Source organism: Candoia aspera, chromosome 7, assembly GCF_035149785.1.
Source record: "Candoia aspera isolate rCanAsp1 chromosome 7, rCanAsp1.hap2, whole genome shotgun sequence".
In the NCBI taxonomy this organism is placed as follows: Eukaryota; Metazoa; Chordata; class Lepidosauria; order Squamata; family Boidae; genus Candoia; species Candoia aspera.
Window position 1 is genome coordinate 66,095,617 of NC_086159.1, and position 16,929 is coordinate 66,112,545.

Consider the following 16,929-nt stretch of genomic DNA (forward strand, 5'->3'; position numbering starts at 1 on the left):
ATTCTTGGTGGCCTGGAAAGTGAGACATATACAGAGGTGCTTCAAAGTTTGTGAACCTGATTGAATTTCAGTATTTCTGCATAAATTTATTATTTAATTAATTTTTAACCTGCCTTTATTATTTTTATAAATAACTCAAGGTGGCAAACATGCCTAATACTCCTTCCTCCTCCTATTTTCCCCACAACAACAACCCTGTGAGGTGAGTTGGGCTGAGAGAGAATGACTGGTCCAAGGTCACCCAGCCTGCTTTCATGCCTAAAGCAGGACTAGAACTCTTATACCGCACCTAATTTGCTCTTGGGCTGAGAGAGAGGGACTGGCCCAAGGTCACCCAGCTTTCATGCCTAAGGCAGGACTAGAAATCTCAGTCTCCTGGTTTCTAGCCTGTTGCCTTAACCACTAGACCAAATATGACCTAAAATGTGATCTGTTCTCCACAAAAGTTCTAAAACTAGCTAAAGAGAACCCAGTGAGTCTAAATTATCCTTGTTTATTTATTGAGGAAAATGATCCAAAGCTTTATATTTGCATCTGGCAAAAGTATATGAACCTCTAGGATTATCAGTTCATTTGAAGGGGAAATAAGAGTCAGATGATTCAATCAATGGGATGATAATCAGGTGTGAGTGTGAGAGGTCCTGCCTTATTTAAAGAACAGAATTCTGGGTATTCACTATCAAAGTCTTATCTTTACAACACAGGGATGTGGAAGTGTGTCATGGCTTGAAAAAAGGAGATTTCTGATGACTTCTGAAAAACAGTTGTTGATGCTCACCAGGCAAGGTTACAAAACTATTCCCAAAGAGTTTGGACTCCACCAGTCCGCTGTCAGGCAGATCATGTACAAATGGAGGCAATTCAACACCATTGTTACTCTCCCCAGGAGTGGTTGACCAACCAAGATCACACCAAAAGCAAAGTGTATAATATTCCAGGAGGTCTCAAAGAACCCCAGGATAACATCTAAGGAAGTAAAGGCGTCTCTTGCTTTGGTGACTATCAGTGTTCATGAGACCATTATCAGGAGAACACTGGACATCAATGGTGTGCATTGCTATACAAAGATGTTGCTTTGGATCATTTGTTCAAATAAGTAGCTACAAATATGTAGCTTTGGATTACGTTTTAGGTCATATTTATGCAGAAATATTGAAAATTCAAAAAGATTCACAAACTTTTAACCACTACTGAATTTATATTAATCCAATAAATGCATGTATAGCAAGACATTCTGACCTCTGAATGGATATTTATATTCCTCGGAAAGGATTAAGAGAAATTATTCTGCCTTCCAAGAGCGTATAGGAAGCATTAACCTCAGCTTGAGAGAAGGCTCTGTGATGGTTAGGGATTCCAAAGTTAAGTATTTATTTGGTTGCAGACATAAATTCAGTCTCCAGGACCAAATGTCAGCTCATTTTATCATTCAAGGTTCAGGATTTGCTGACTAACTTGCAAAAAGCTCATGGAGAAGAGTCTATAGGTCAGCAGTTTACCTCAAAGAATCCTTCTTTCAGAGCAAATAAAATTTATCATGAACTTTTAGAGGAGAAAAAGAGGTATACAAAATTCCTCCTGATTAATTTACCTGCCCATGTGGTGACAAGGAGATTGAAACCATTCCACATGTATTATTACATTGTAAATCAGTGTTTCTCAACTGTGGCAACTTAAGATGTGTGGACTTCAACTCCCAGAATTCCCCAGTCAATCATGCTGGCTGGGGAATTCTGGGAATTGAAGTCCACACATCTTAAAGTTGCCAAGGTTGAGAAATGCTGTTGTAAATTCTATAGGGGTATCAGGTCTGCTTATATTCTGCCCCTAATAACAAATTTTCAGGAAGGCCAGACAATTTCTATGTGAACCATCTTCTAGAAGATTCCAAACCCTTTATCACTTGTGCAGTAGCCAAATTCTGTGTTGCCGTGATGAAAATAAGGCATAACTTGTTACAGAAATAATCATTTGTTTTATTTATCACTTTAGGTTTAATACCTACCAGCCATCTTGTTTATAGATGATACTGTATATATTTTACTTTGTAGATTGTAATATTTTAGATTTACACTTGCAGAGGTAATTAATTAATCCACCATTATACTACTGTATGTTACATTTTTATGTTATTTTATCTTTGCTACGTGTTTTATCTCATCTATTTTATTTTGCTTTGGTGTTATTTTTTTTTTTAATTTTTGCTGGTCATTGACCAAATAAACAGTATTTCATCATTTCAGGTACTTTATTAAAAACATATCAAGAGGAATCCTGCCCATTCGGCACTCATTAGTTCCTAGTTTTATTTTACTTTTTTCTTAAAGATCTCCCCCCAAGAGAATCCCAGAGGGAATCTCCATTCTTTCTTTCTTTATTTATTTTCTACCCTGCCTTTATTATTTTTATAAATAACTCAAGGTGGCGAACATACCAAATACTCCTTCCTCCTCCTGTTTTCCCCACAACAACAACCCTGTGAGGTGACCTGAGTCCCATGGAAGGATGACATTATATATAAGCAAATATTTAAATAAAGTAGCTTGGTTAAAATGAAGTAGAATAATGAAGCAAAGTGTCAGGTTCTTCTAACAGTGTGGTGCATCTTGGAATGAAGTGATTCATCGCTTTCTGGAGACAAAATCTGCCAGCAGAGAGGAAATGGCAACATGTATTTGCAAAGGCTGCAAGAAAACAAGATAACATGCCTGCATCATCAGCAGACCATGAGTCCAGTCCATTTAGGATAGCTGGAATCCTTCCAAACATAACACCAGTTCATTTATTTCTCTGTGTTCTTTGATGATAGGATTGCAGTACAAGTTGGCAAGGCAAAATTGTTCTCCTGCTGAGTCATGCTGATAATTCATGTTGCTATCCTTCTACGTTTATACTGCCATCACATTACTATATGATGGGACTTCCATTATGGTCAAAGCAAGTGCAGGAAAGTGGGAGATAAACTACATGTCAGAACAAACAGCACTCGCTTCCTTACATTCCGATCTAAGATTTCAGTTAGAGACAGTTCTATCAAGAAAGAATATTATATACTTAATATATTTCTCTCAAGAATTATACCATGGTTTCACGGGCCGTTGTACCTCTATACATGAAGCTGTAAGCTATTATTCTTGCTAACATTAGAGCAGACTTTATAGAAATCTAGCCAAAAAATATCTAGATAAGACTCTTTGTTTCACGTTTTACTGGGATGCTGGCCTAATTTTTCCTGGCATTTTAAATGGCTCTTCATAATTTTTTGTGTAGCGGTATCAAAGTGGCTTCAAAATTATTTTGAAGAACCTAACATTCTTGATAACCTTCAATCATTTAGCAGGAATACACATCATAAAAAATGGGATATAGAGATTCATAACAGGCATTCTGCAAGCTCCAGAAACTGAAATCTTGCTGTCTCCGAGGCTGGGGCCTCAAGAAACATTAGAAATAGGAAAGATGGATTCAAAATCATCAACATCTGAACAGGCATGGAATATGATAGACAAAAACAGCATGGCTGCTAGCTCTATTATAAATGTTAATAGTAAGCTGAGGTATAACTTACGGTTGCTAGATAGCTAAAATAGGCCTAATAAAAGGGAGATTTCATGTGTTCAGAGGCACTTCAAAGCGCGCAGAAGCAAATAAATAAATGTTTGGGGGGGAAATTCTAAGAGTCAGAATTAGAATTGTTAGAGATGCCCAAAGGTCAGGTTCTTGCAGCAACCTGAACCAAGTGATTCTTTTCTAAGCATAGTTCTCTTCAGCAAGATTTATTGAGATGACTGAGTATTACCAAGTGAACTGTTTTCCATTTTTAACCAAAATACCCTCATATATATCACCATCAAGACTTTCTTCTAACATCCTTCCTGTGATACAGCAAGGATAAGTGTCCTCACAGATAATGGGAATGTTTGCAGCTAGTTGTTTATGTAGTTGTCTCTTTAAATTATCACTCTGACAGCCAATCTGACAATCAAGTTTCACAGATGTGTCAAAGCATATGAAGGCAGTTTCTGGATTATATTCCAGTTGTGCACTAAAGTATTTTTGCAGTTTGCCGTAGTGTTAGAACAGACAGAAATTAACCACTCATTTTTAAACGGGTTAGTTATTCAAATATGTTCAAATAGCTACAAAAGCCTGAACTTTTATTTAAACCAAGCACCACTCTTACAGGTCTCTGACCAAAAATTTGAAAAACTTTGTCCGTGTATAATGCCACTAATTTGCGTATTATATGCTTAGGCCTCTAGGCACATTAGTAATACAAAAAGAATAAAGAAAAAAGTCACTCCAACAGAGAACTAGGGTGAAGAGTTCTGGTAGAAAATGAGGTACTGAGAAACAAGAGAAGGTATCAGAAAGCATACCAGAACATCAAGATTTGCAGAAAGATTTTTTTTAAAAAATTGGGGAAAAAAATCACAGGTGAATTAACCTCCCCAACATTTAATTGGGATTTTTTTCCGCTGAAGATATGCTTTTTTTAATCAGTGCAACTGTTCCCAAGTTATTCACTAGGTTTCTTTCAATTAATGCTATTGTTCATATTAAATGATTTCACATTACTATGGCTATTTTCTAATTAGACCCATGTATGCACTAGCTGCAATTTGCCCTCAATATATTAGTACAAATGGCTTGCTACCATAGCAAACAGAGAAGCATAATCCTATTTTATTTTCCTACTTTAATTATACAGTCTTCTTATTGGTTTAGCTTACTGCAAATTTACATATAATTTATTTCGATTTCTTAAAAACAAACCATTTTTAAAAACTTGCCTGAGATTCCATTTATGTTTATGTTCTGGTTTTATAAACACACTAAAAGAGCACCCTTTTTTTCTCTTTTGAAAAGAAAATCAATATAGAATACTGTTCAAAATTGCAATTCAACAGGAATACAACTATATCCCCCAATCCTAAAATATCCACTGAGATTCTAAAGTAGTTCTATAATGATTCCATTCAATCCAAAACAATTCTGAGATACAAATCTCAAACTGAAGTATAATACATCAATTATACGTCTCTATTTTTTCTCGGTAATGGGAAAGGAGGTCTTTATAACGATGAAGGCATACAGCATCCCATTAAACATTTTGCATATCAGTGCTCAACTATGAACATGATTAAAGTATGGATTATAATAGAATATATGTAGCTCAGGGTTGAAATGTTGGGATCTTGGTGTTTTCTTCTCGGAAGCATTTCACGACCAAACTAGCAAACACGGTACCTAGTTTGGTAATGCAATGTTTGCAAAAAGAAAACCAAGGTCAGCGAACACCAACGAAATCTGGATTCTAACATGGGAAAATTACAGCTATTTAAAAATGGCTGGCAAGAAGAGAAGCTCTGCAAGGATGGCCCATTTAATTCACTGGGGATGAGGCAACAAACCCAGTATAAACTTAATAGACAAATACAGAGCAGCAAGAACAACAACAACAAAAACTGTATATCAAAATTTGGGGAAGGTGAGATTACCTGAGAGAGCTGTTTTATCAATTTTTTAAAGTGTAACAAAAAGACTATTCACCAAAAATTAATCTATGAATGATCCACGTTGTTGTCAGCTGAAGAAATATACTATAGGAAACAACACCCAGAAGCCAGATTACCTTGCTCACAGGTTAAATATACGTGTAATTTTTTACTGAACTTCCTTTTTATTTTTTTGTCCCTTTTCCCTTCCTATCAATAAGATGATTCAGGAGAATCTCAAGGCTCTGTAGGGGCTGGAAAAGCCCCCTGAACCATCCAAGGCTAAGTACCGTAAAAAAAAAAAAAAAAGCAAAACAGAAACAACTTTTAAAGAAAAATGGTTTAAGAATCTCGCATTTAGAAAATAAAAACAGTTTGATTAGTTTTTGGTTAGTGTTACTAACTTAACTTGCTAGATAATACTAGGACTTGGAACACATCAAAGTTCATTGAACTATCAAAGGGCAAAAAAAGTTAAAAGGGGGCAGGGGTCACACCACACTGGATAATATATCTGTACTCAACTGGGGTGTGAAACATATTGCTTTAACTACCATTATTTCCATTAATTGGATGTTTGGAAACAAAACAAACTGGGATAAACTGAATTAAAAATGTGTGCACATTAACTAATTCATGATAATGGGAGAGAAGCTTATTAGAATTAGTATTAAAATCAGCAGTCTAGGCTGGTTTAGGTGGTTATTGCATTTTTTTCATCATTTTCCTGTAATATGTATGCTGAAATGCAAATGTAAGAGGAGGCTGGATCTGTTCTTCCAGTGGTTTTTGTTGAATAGGCTAATGGAGAGCACCGGCTTTTACCCCAAAAGTTTAACAAGTTTACCAGTTAAAGTAAACTCTTTTGAGATTAAAAGATTTCAAAAAAGCCACAGGTGCCAAACATTGTCCATAGATCAAACTGGACTTAGGGTTAAAACAGCTTTATGCAATAACTAAATCAATGTGGACAAATTAGGGAAAAGGCATTCTAACCAAATGAGTGAAAATGGGCTGGATTCTGACATCTGGAAAAAAGACAAAATGGAACTGAGAAAGCAGAGTAGGAATAGAAGAGGCAGCTACACCAGTTCAAAAGAAATGTTATAAAAGAAAGATCTCAGGAAAAAAAGTTGGGGTGTCAAGTTTATTTTTTATAATCTAGAAGAATATACTATTGAATACAGTCATATTTGTCATAACCTTATATCACATAACATTATGACAAATAAAGTTACACTGGCGGCAAGAAGAAGAAATACAGCTTTTTTTCAAGAGAGCTGGAGGAAGGATTACCAAACTGTATTTTTTCATGCATTACCCGGAGTTAGTAGTGGAATTTCACAGGGGCTCCAGAAAACATCCTTCCTGATTTCCTCTACCCTTTCATTAGTTATTTTCCTCTGCAGCAAATCCTTTAAGGAAGAAAAGATGAAATAGCTGCACAGTGCTTTTCAGTTGGTAGCACTTGCAGCCTTATGCCTTGAAGCATCTGAGAGTCCAGTGCTCTGCAGCTGTTACCATGCTGTGAAACATTCAACTTTCCAATATTACAATATTCAGATGAATACAAAAAAGGCCTCTTATTTATTTATATTCAGTAATGTACAGGTCTCATCACAATCAAACAAATGTAGATACCCACAAAGGAAAACCTTCTTTCCATTGCTAAGAACTCCTACACAGAAATAAGTATATTTCAGAGAATTCCAATTCTTAACTGCCTAATTACAATGAGTCATAAACATCAAAATTACATGTAAGAGCCAATGTGATTAGAGAGTTGGATTTATGACTGAAAAACCCAGGTTTCAGTCCCAACTCATTAAGTTTACTGAGTATCTGTGGACCTATTACTATTTCTAAATGATCCTCCCTTGCAAGGTTCCTGAAGGTTAAAATTGAGGTGGGACTATTATGACAATAGCCTTGAATTTCTGAAGAAAAGATGGGGTATAAAGGCAGAAAGCATCTTCAAAATGTATGAAATCTCATACTGTGGAAGTCTCTGCAATAGAAATTATTTCTCATTTCTCCTCCAAACACTGGTAGTACAGAAGTTATCCCCAGAGCATCCCACCAATGAAAGTATTCCATGAATAGAGGAACTCTAGCCAAATTCTTAATTGTTCAGTATTACCTTTTATTTTACTAACCTTCTTCCTCCACGTTATAAAACATGGCACTGTCATCTTTAGTGGAGTTGTGTCAGACAAAATGAAGCATTGTCTTCTAATGAACAAAATGCTATAAGAGCTACTAGATATAATATCAGAGGGCATGTTGATAAACTTGTTTCTATCCTACACAATTCTGAACTGCTCCTTCTGTTATATTCCATTCCAAGTATCATCAGCCAAGAGTGATCTTCTGATTTTATGGTAAGTCTTGTAAGGCTTACCATAAAATGTGTACCAATAAATACACAGAAACTTTTAGCATCCACTCAATCTCATTCCTCATCCAAGTATGTTCAGTAAAAAAAGGAAACTCTTCTGTAGCCAGAAACTGACATGACGTTCTTAAGTATTTTGGTTGTATCTTCTTAACTTAGGGATGTAAAACTTCTGTTGATTCAAAACATGTTTTGTGAAGCTTGTTGAGGTCCACACCCAAAAATAATAAATAAACAAATAGGGCTTTATTCTTTTTATTTTTTTCATTTCCCTTTATGTTTTAACAATTGATATTTTACTGCAGTATTTTATTTTATCAGGTTATCTTATTGGTTGTATTTAAGAACAAGTAGAGTTAGAGAGAGAACAGTAGATCGCTATAAAGTATCATGCAAGGTTTGGAGAAAGACAGTATTTGAGGTGGCAAAAAAATCAGAAAAGCCAACCGGGAAGACAGAGAGAGGGGTTAATATACATAGGAGGTGAAGCTGTTGGGATTATGTAAGAAAAGAGTAGATAGGAGATGAAAGTCAGCAGAGACAGGAGGGCAACAATTCTACCGCAGAAAGCTAGAGAGAGGGAGAGAAGTGAAAAAGGAAAGTGGGGGACATGGGAAGGGTCAATGTGGGCCATAGCAGATCCCCTGCCTTACCAGAACTTGACTTTCCTATCCAAGTTTCTAAAAGTAGGGGTTGTTTTTTCAAAAGCCCGCATTTGCACTCACCCACAGCTAGGTGGCAGCACTATGCTGTGGACTGATTCAAAAACATAAGTAGGGTTAGGTCTGGCTAGTACTTGGATGGGAAAGTAATGCAATGGCAAACCACTAGTGCTTCTGTGTTGGTGTCAGGTACATTACCAAGAGTCAAACTCAATTCAACACAACTCAATATTTTGCCTTGTTATATTTGCTTTTCAGCTGTTGCTAGCAACATATAAAAAGACAACACATAATCTAAGAGACGCAATACCTACAAGCAACAAACTAGTTTTTAACAAAAGCAGTTAATCAAAAATAACATCATTGGGCCTGTCAAATTATTAGAGCTGTAACGATTTCATTTGCTAATAGTCATTTGCTGATGGATGAAAATATTATGGGATGACTTGGCATTTCACACTATACCACAATTGATCACTGGGAATTGTGCATGCACTTCCCACAAAAAGATTCATGATACAATTGCAAAGTTTGTCTCCCTCTTTTCTGAGAGAAGAAGAATATCACCATTCGCTTGAGAAAAATGTAACAGCTGAGTCATAAATGCCTTGATCAGTTGTAAATGCATATAAATCAAAGTAACTAAGGAATGGGAATCAGAAAAATCCAGCTGTGGCTATTCATGCCAAAATATGTTATAACAGCAAAACACACTACAGGTAGCCCTCATTTAGCGGCCTCAATTGGGACCACAACTCAGTCATTAAGTGAAGCAATCACTAAGTAAAATGGCGACTGTGCTTATGATCTTACTTCAGCTTTCCTTTGCTTTACTGACCTGCAAAGGTGTCATGAGTGCCGTTGAGCTAAAGTCATCAGCGCAATGGCACACATGACAATGACAAGGAAATAGGTGAAGGGGTACAAGATAAGTAGCCATCAACCCACAACGACTAACGGCTAACAAACAATAGCTAAACGGATCACGGAGCCACCCAAGCCATCAGCGGCAATACAACGGGGATCGCCTAGCTGAAAGCAATCAGCAGAAGAATGGAAACCTGATGATGGGCGATCCCGGAAACCCTCACCCACCGGCAGGGCAACGTATTGGACAAAGGGGGGTGACGTGACCGTGAGCGAGGGGGCGCTGACCGGCGCGGGGTATTTAAACCCCGCACCGGCGCGCTCCTGTCACTCTCAGCTTTTTTCTACCGACGCTGTACCTGCCCTGCAAATAAACCAGAGCCTGATCCACGAACCAGTGTCTGAGTGTTATTCAGAGGTAGGCAGCACATGACATAAAGCTGAGAGTCATAAACTCAGCCTCGCCGAGCCCCACCGGACGACAACGAGCCGCGGGAGGAGTAGACGGCGAGAAGACCAGCAAGATGAGGCCGGAGCGGCGCGGGCAAGGAGGGCGAGCCGTGCGGCAAGAGACAGAGGAGGACCGACCAAGGCCAGAGGCACCGCGGACTCCCGGAGCCATGGACGCCCACCCCACCCGACCCGAGCCTCAGCTCCAACCCCAAGGGGAGATGGCGACGGAGGCAACCCGACCGCGGGAGGGAGCAGCACGACTTCCGAAACCAGCGGAGGACCCCGCGCCCCACATCGCACCCCAGCAACGGGCGTGGAGCGACAGCCCCACGGCGGTCAACACGGAGGAGGACGACGGAGACACCCATCAGACGGCGGAGGAAGCGGACCCGCGGCAGAGGGACGATGAACCCCGCCGGCAACCCACCCCCGAGGACGCGCCAACGGAACCGGCCCCAGCGGCGGCGCGGGCTGTGGACGAGGAGGCACGAGCTGAACTCGCGGCCATGCGGGCTCAACTGACGGAACTCCGGACCATGCTCCAGGCGCTTATGCCCCCCGCGCCACCCAACGACGTCCCCGCACAAGCCCACACCCCGAGCGAAGCACCGAACCCACACGGGCCAGCGGAGGGGCAGCAGACGGCACAGGCGGCCGACACCACACCCCGGGAAGCGAGAGGCGGGGCCGCACAAAACGCCCGGGCCCCAAAGGACTTCCCCATCTTCTTCGATGGGACCCCCACAAAACTCTCGTTTTTCGTGACCAACGCTAGGGAGTTCATGGGGAGGCACGGACACTCCTATGACTCCGAGGCCGACAAGATCGCCGCCGTGGCGATCAGACTCCAAGACAGGGCGGCGGACTGGTACGTCCAACTGTACGAGTCCAGCTCCCCCGCCCTCGCCACCTTCCCTGCTTTCATCAATGAGATGAAAAACTACTTCGAAGACCCCCTAGCCAAAGTAAGGGCGAAAAGCGCACTCCAAAGACTTAAACAGGGCACACGCACGGTCCCTGACTACGCCCTGGAGTTCAAAGCCCACGCGGGGAAGGTCAGCGACTGGTCCGAGACCACCCTGCTGGAAATGTTCAAAAGGGGGCTCAACCGCGACGTTCTCCAATGGGCCCTCTACCGAGACGACCCAGAAACGTTACACGGGTGGATCCACCTCGCGGGGAAAGCCGAACATGCGCACCGCACCTTCCTCATGACAACCACGGAAGACACAAACTATGCCGGGAAAAAGGTACCCGCACCACACGGGGGGATGGCCGGCCCCATATACCCAAAAAAGAAGTTCAACCGGGAGTCCTGCGGGAGGTGTGGCAAATTAGGGCACAAGACGGCGGATTGCTTCGCCAACCGACCGCCGACCAGCGCGCCCAAACCCACTCCGAAAATTAGCCCCAAACCACCCAACCCGGGGCCGCCCCCTCACCGCCGAATGACCGTGGCCACAGCGACACCAGAAGAGGGCTGGGACGCTTACTGGGGGGAAGAGGACAATACAGACCCCGACCAGCCGGCGGGAAATGCTCCCCGCTTGCCCTGAGACGCGTGGCGAGGCAGGCGGTGGGACAGCAACGCGGACCACCTCAACGAAACGACGAAAGCCCCGTAATATTGGCAGCAATTCAACTCTCTGCCGGCAACGGAGCCACCACGGCCGCGGCACTCGTGGACTCGGGGTGCTCAAAAAACCTCATCCACCCCGACCTAGTCGCCAAACTCGACCTCCGCTGCTTCCCCCTCCCCACGCCGCTGGCATTCCACCAGCTGGACGGCTCTACAGCGGGAGGGAAACCAGCCACGCTACAAATCGAGCCGGTCACCCTGCAAATGGGCACTCACACCGAGCGCACATCGTTCGTAGTCACGCACATCGGACGGCCCATTGCAGTCCTGGGGATGCCATGGCTCGCGACAAACAACCCGCGGATCAACTGGGAGACCCGCACCTTCACATTCGGCGACGGCGGGTATCGAGCACCAGTTCCAGCGGGCAGAAGCAACCCCACGGTAGGACGAGCGGAGGCGACCACACAAGACAACGCCGCTACCACAGCAGACCTACCAGAACAATACGCCGACTTCTCCGAGGTCTTCGGAGAGGCAGAAGCTGACCAACTACCCCCCCACCGCAAGACGGATTGCCGGATCGACCTACTGCCCGACGTCCCCTTACCTAGACCAAAGATCTATTCAATGACCCCGAAGGAGATGGCAACCCTCCGGGAGTTCATCGATAAAAACCTAGACAGGGGATTCATAGAGCCAGCATGCTCACCGGTCGGAGCCCCCGTCTTATTCCGGGAGAAGAAAGACGGGACCCTACGGCTCTGCACCGACTACCGGGGCCTAAACGCGGCTTCCCTGTCCAACAAATACCCCTTACCCCTGGTGAAGGACATGCTCGCCCACCTGTCCACGGGCAAAGTCTTTTCCAAATTGGACCTTCGCGAGGCGTACTATCGCATCCGAATCAGGGAGGGGGACGAATGGAAGACGGCGTTTAACTGCCCCCTAGGCGCTTTCCAGTACAAGGTACTGCCCTTCGGACTCGCGGGGGCCCCTGGGGTGTTCATGCAGCTCATCAATGAGGTACTGCATGAACATCTGTTCAAAGGGGTCCTGGTCTACATCGACGACGTCCTTATTTACACAAAAACGCACGAGGAACATGTAACCCTCGTGAGGCAAGTCCTCGACAAGCTCAGAAGGGCGCAGCTCTATGCAAAGCCTACAAAGTGCGAGTTTCACAAAAAGCGCCTAGACTATCTGGGGTACCGAATCTCCGGGGACGGCATCGAAATGGACCCCGCAAAAGTCGAAGCGGTGCTAAACTGGGAGCGGCCCCGCAACAGACGGCAACTACAGAGCTTCCTCGGATTCGCGAATTTCTACAGGTCATTCGCCCGGGGGTTCGCTGAGATAGCCCTCCCCTTAACGGACCTCCTCAAAACCAAAGGGGTGGGGGACACCCGACGCGCCAAGAACCCAGGCACAGTGCTGAATTGGACTCCCGCGTGCCAGACCGCATTCAACAAGCTGAAAGCGCTGTTCACTACGGAGCCAATCCTCGCGCACCCGGACCCAGAACGGCCGTTCGTGGTCCAAGCCGACACCTCAGACTTCTCCCTGGGAGCCATCCTGCTACAGAAAGACCCCACGGGACTCCTGAAACCATGCGCCTACCTGTCAAGGAAGTTCTCCGAGACAGAGAGGCGATGGCACGTCTGGGAGAAAGAAGCCTTCGCGGTGAAATCGGCACTAGAGACATGGCGACACCTACTCGAGGGAGCCACCCAACCATTCGAGGTCTGGACTGACCACCGGAACCTCGAGGCCCTACGAACGCCTAGACGCCTTAGCCCAAAACAGGTCCGATGGGCCCAATTCTTCAGCCGCTTTGATTTCCAGCTGAAGTTCATGCCGGGCAAGAAGAACTTCCTGGCCGACGCCCTCTCCCGACTGCCCCAAGACGAAGAGCCCGCCCCAGACACCATTGGGACGGTCCTATCCGCCTCGCAACTGGGGATGGCCGTGACCACCCGAAGCGGCGCACGGAGGCAGCTCGACTCTACGGCGCAGCCGACGGCGGGACAACCGGCGACGGAAAGAAGCCAACCGCAACTACCAGGGGGAATGCGCACGGACCTCGCCGCCGCCCTCAAAACCGACCCCTGGTTCCTGGCAAACCCCGACAAGGTAACGATGGCACAAGACCTGGCATGGGGGGAAGGCAGAATCTACGTCCCGGACTCGCAACGCCAGGCGATCTTGCATAGGTCACACGACGCCAAGCAAGCGGGACACTTTGGGTTCCTCAAGACCCTACACCTAACACGGCGTCAATTCTGGTGGCCCGCGCTCAGGCGAGACGTAAAAACCTACGTGGCGTCCTGCCCAACGTGCGCTAGGGCCAAACGGGCACCAGGCAAACCCGCGGGGCTATTGCAACGGGTGGCAGAACCCTCCCGCCCATGGGAGGAAATCTCTATGGATTTTATAGTGGACCTCCCACCCAGCCAGAAGAAAACGGCCATTTGGGTGGTGAAGGACTACTTCTCAAAGCAGGCCCACTTCATCCCCTGCACGTCGGTCCCATCCTCACAACAGCTAGCCAAACTCTTCCTCATCCACGTGTACAGGCTACACGGATGTCCCGCACGTGTGGTGACCGACAGGGGCACACAGTTCACCTCCAAATTCTGGCGGGCCTTCCTGAAGCTGACGGGGACCCAACAGGCCCTATCTACGGCTTGGCACCCTCAGACGGACGGAGCCACTGAGGTTCTTAATGCCACCTTAGAGCAATTTATACGATCATATACTAACTACCACCAAGACGACTGGGCTGAACTGCTCCCGTTCGCCGAAGTCGCATACAACAACGCCGTCCACACGAGCACGGGGAAAACTCCGTTCGAAGTAGTCTCGGGGCGCGACTTCGTCCCCATACCGGAGCTACCTCAACCCCCGGAACCCCAGGTGGACGCTAGCGACTGGGGACGGAAGATCGCGGAAGCATGGCCAGTAATCACGGCGGCGCTGAAGGATGCACAGGCTGCCTACAAAGAGCAGGCCGACAAGCACCGGCGCCAACAACCGACGTTCCAGGCGGGGGATATGGCCTATCTATCCACCAAGTTCCTAAAATCAACCCAACCCTCGAAAAAACTGGGGCCTAAGTACATCGGGCCGTTCCGAGTCACGCAAATAGTGAACCCGGTAGCAATACGCTTGGACCTGCCACACAACCTCCGGAGACTCCACCCGGTGTTCCGCACCAGCCTCCTGAAACCGGCAACCACCTCCCGATGGCACCCAAGCACGCCACAGCCCGCACCGGTGATGATCGACGGGCAACACCACTTCGAGATAAGGGACATCCTCGACTCCCGCAAGCAACGAGGAACTCTACACTATCTGGTCAGGTGGAAACACTTCCCCCACCCGGAATGGGTGGCAGCGCACAACGTTAACGCGCCTGACCTGACCAGAGCATTTCACCGGGCATACCCCGACAAACCGCAACCAAGGTCAGCAAAACCAAACCCCCCCCCCGCAGGCCCCCCCGCCTCCCGTGCCCCAAGGGAAAGGGCCCCCCCAAGCCCGCGACTTGGGTGGACCTTCCCCCCCCGGGACTCACTCCCCCCGCCCCGGGCCCACGGGGTGGTGACAAACGTTCGCCAGCACCCTCCCCCCGCCCCCCGGCCGCGGGGGAGTGGCAAGCAAGTCAACAGGGCAACCTGGGGGCAACGCCCAGGAGACACAACAAAGGCGACGCACTTTAAATAAGAAAAAGAAGGGCCCTACCTGGAGCTGAGAAGCACCCGACCAGCCACGCCTCTCTCCTCGCCGAACTGAGCCAAACAAACAGGGTGTGGCTGGAGCATGCGCACGCCAGGTCAGGACCCGAGCATGCGTACCATGGACACACCCTGGGAAGGCACGTGGTAGAGGGAGGAGCAAAGGGAGGGGCGACAACTACTCCGGCGGGAACTTTGAAAAAAAAAAAAAAAATGTGGCGTTTTGACAGCTCCACGGGGAAAACCCAGAAAACCGGGGGAGAACACTATTCGAAAAGGGGGCAGTATGTCATGAGTGCCGTTGAGCTAAAGTCATCAGCGCAATGGCACACATGACAATGACAAGGAAATAGGTGAAGGGGTACAAGATAAGTAGCCATCAACCCACAACGACTAACGGCTAACAAACAATAGCTAAACGGATCACGGAGCCACCCAAGCCATCAGCGGCAATACAACGGGGATCGCCCAGCTGAAAGCAATCAGCAGAGGAATGGGAAACCTGATGATGGGCGATCCCGGAAACCCTCACCCACCGGCAGGGCAACGTATTGGACAAAGGGGGGTGACGTGACCGTGAGCGAGGGGGCGCTGACCGGCGCGGGGTATTTAAACCCCGCACCGGCGCGCTCCTGTCACTCTCAGCTTTTTTCTACCGACGCTGTACCTGCCCTGCAAATAAACCAGAGCCTGATCCACGAACCAGTGTCTGAGTGTTATTCAGAGGTAGGCAGCGCATGACAAAAGGTCATAAATGTGGGCATTGGTCACAAAGTTTTTTTAAAATCATTGCTGTAACTGTGAACGGTTGGTAAATGAGGCAGTCGCTACATGAGGAGTACCTGTACATTCTATGTGGATCACCTTGTCACCTCACACCTTCCTTCAAGACTTCTGTTTGGCTTTCACTTGTCATTGTACACTGTGGACTCTTTATCCTACCTTAGTTCATTCAAACACCACAAGGAAAACCTTGAGCAAATACAATCATGTAAGGGACGTTAATCCATATTAAACATGTTGTCTCAATTAAAAAAAAACATTAGTGGCAACAAAGCCTTTTGGTTAGCATGAATTTAATTACACCTATTCTCATTTCAAACATCCAGAAAGCATTCCTGAGGCAAATACCAAGGGCTGATCAATGACACTGCAAAGTTAATAGCACTGACCTAATCATATTAAAATATTGGAGTTTCAGAGAGAATCTATGGGATCTGCATTTTATTATACTGCTGAACACTGCAAAAAAAGGTAGCATTACACACTAAGTGTACACTTTATGGGATTAAAATGTGAGGATCACACACACAGTCAAATAGAGTGGGGTTGAAAATAAAATCTTGCATAAAGCAGTGTTAGCAGAATGATCTGAAAGCCCTGAGGTGAATATTAGACTATGTAACTTTTGTCCTTTTCAATCCCTCTGGGGTTTTTTTCCAAGCCACCTTTTGACCCCAAAACTGCTATAATTGCAGCGCTTTAGAGACAAAGTGAAGTAATACAATGGCGATATGCTTCTTGGGTTGCTATGTTACAGTGATTATCCAATTAGCTACCTGCCTGTAGTGAATAATAATGGCAGCATTTAAACAAATCGATAAAATACATCCAATCAGTCCTTGGCAGGCCTTTCGGTGTGTTTTAGAAATAACAGCTAAGAAAATAACTAGTCAAAAATATGCTGCTGCAGCTTCATGTAGAACTTTTACACTGCAAATGCTGACAGATAAAACAA

At 45.5% G+C, this 16,929-nt stretch overlaps 1 protein-coding gene across 1 annotated transcript in view; it reads right to left on the reverse strand.

The window, feature by feature from the left end:
* The window catches only part of TBC1D22A (TBC1 domain family member 22A), a 173,782-nt gene that overhangs the window by 24,567 nt on the left and 132,286 nt on the right, over positions 1–16,929 (reverse strand). The window lies entirely within an intron of this gene.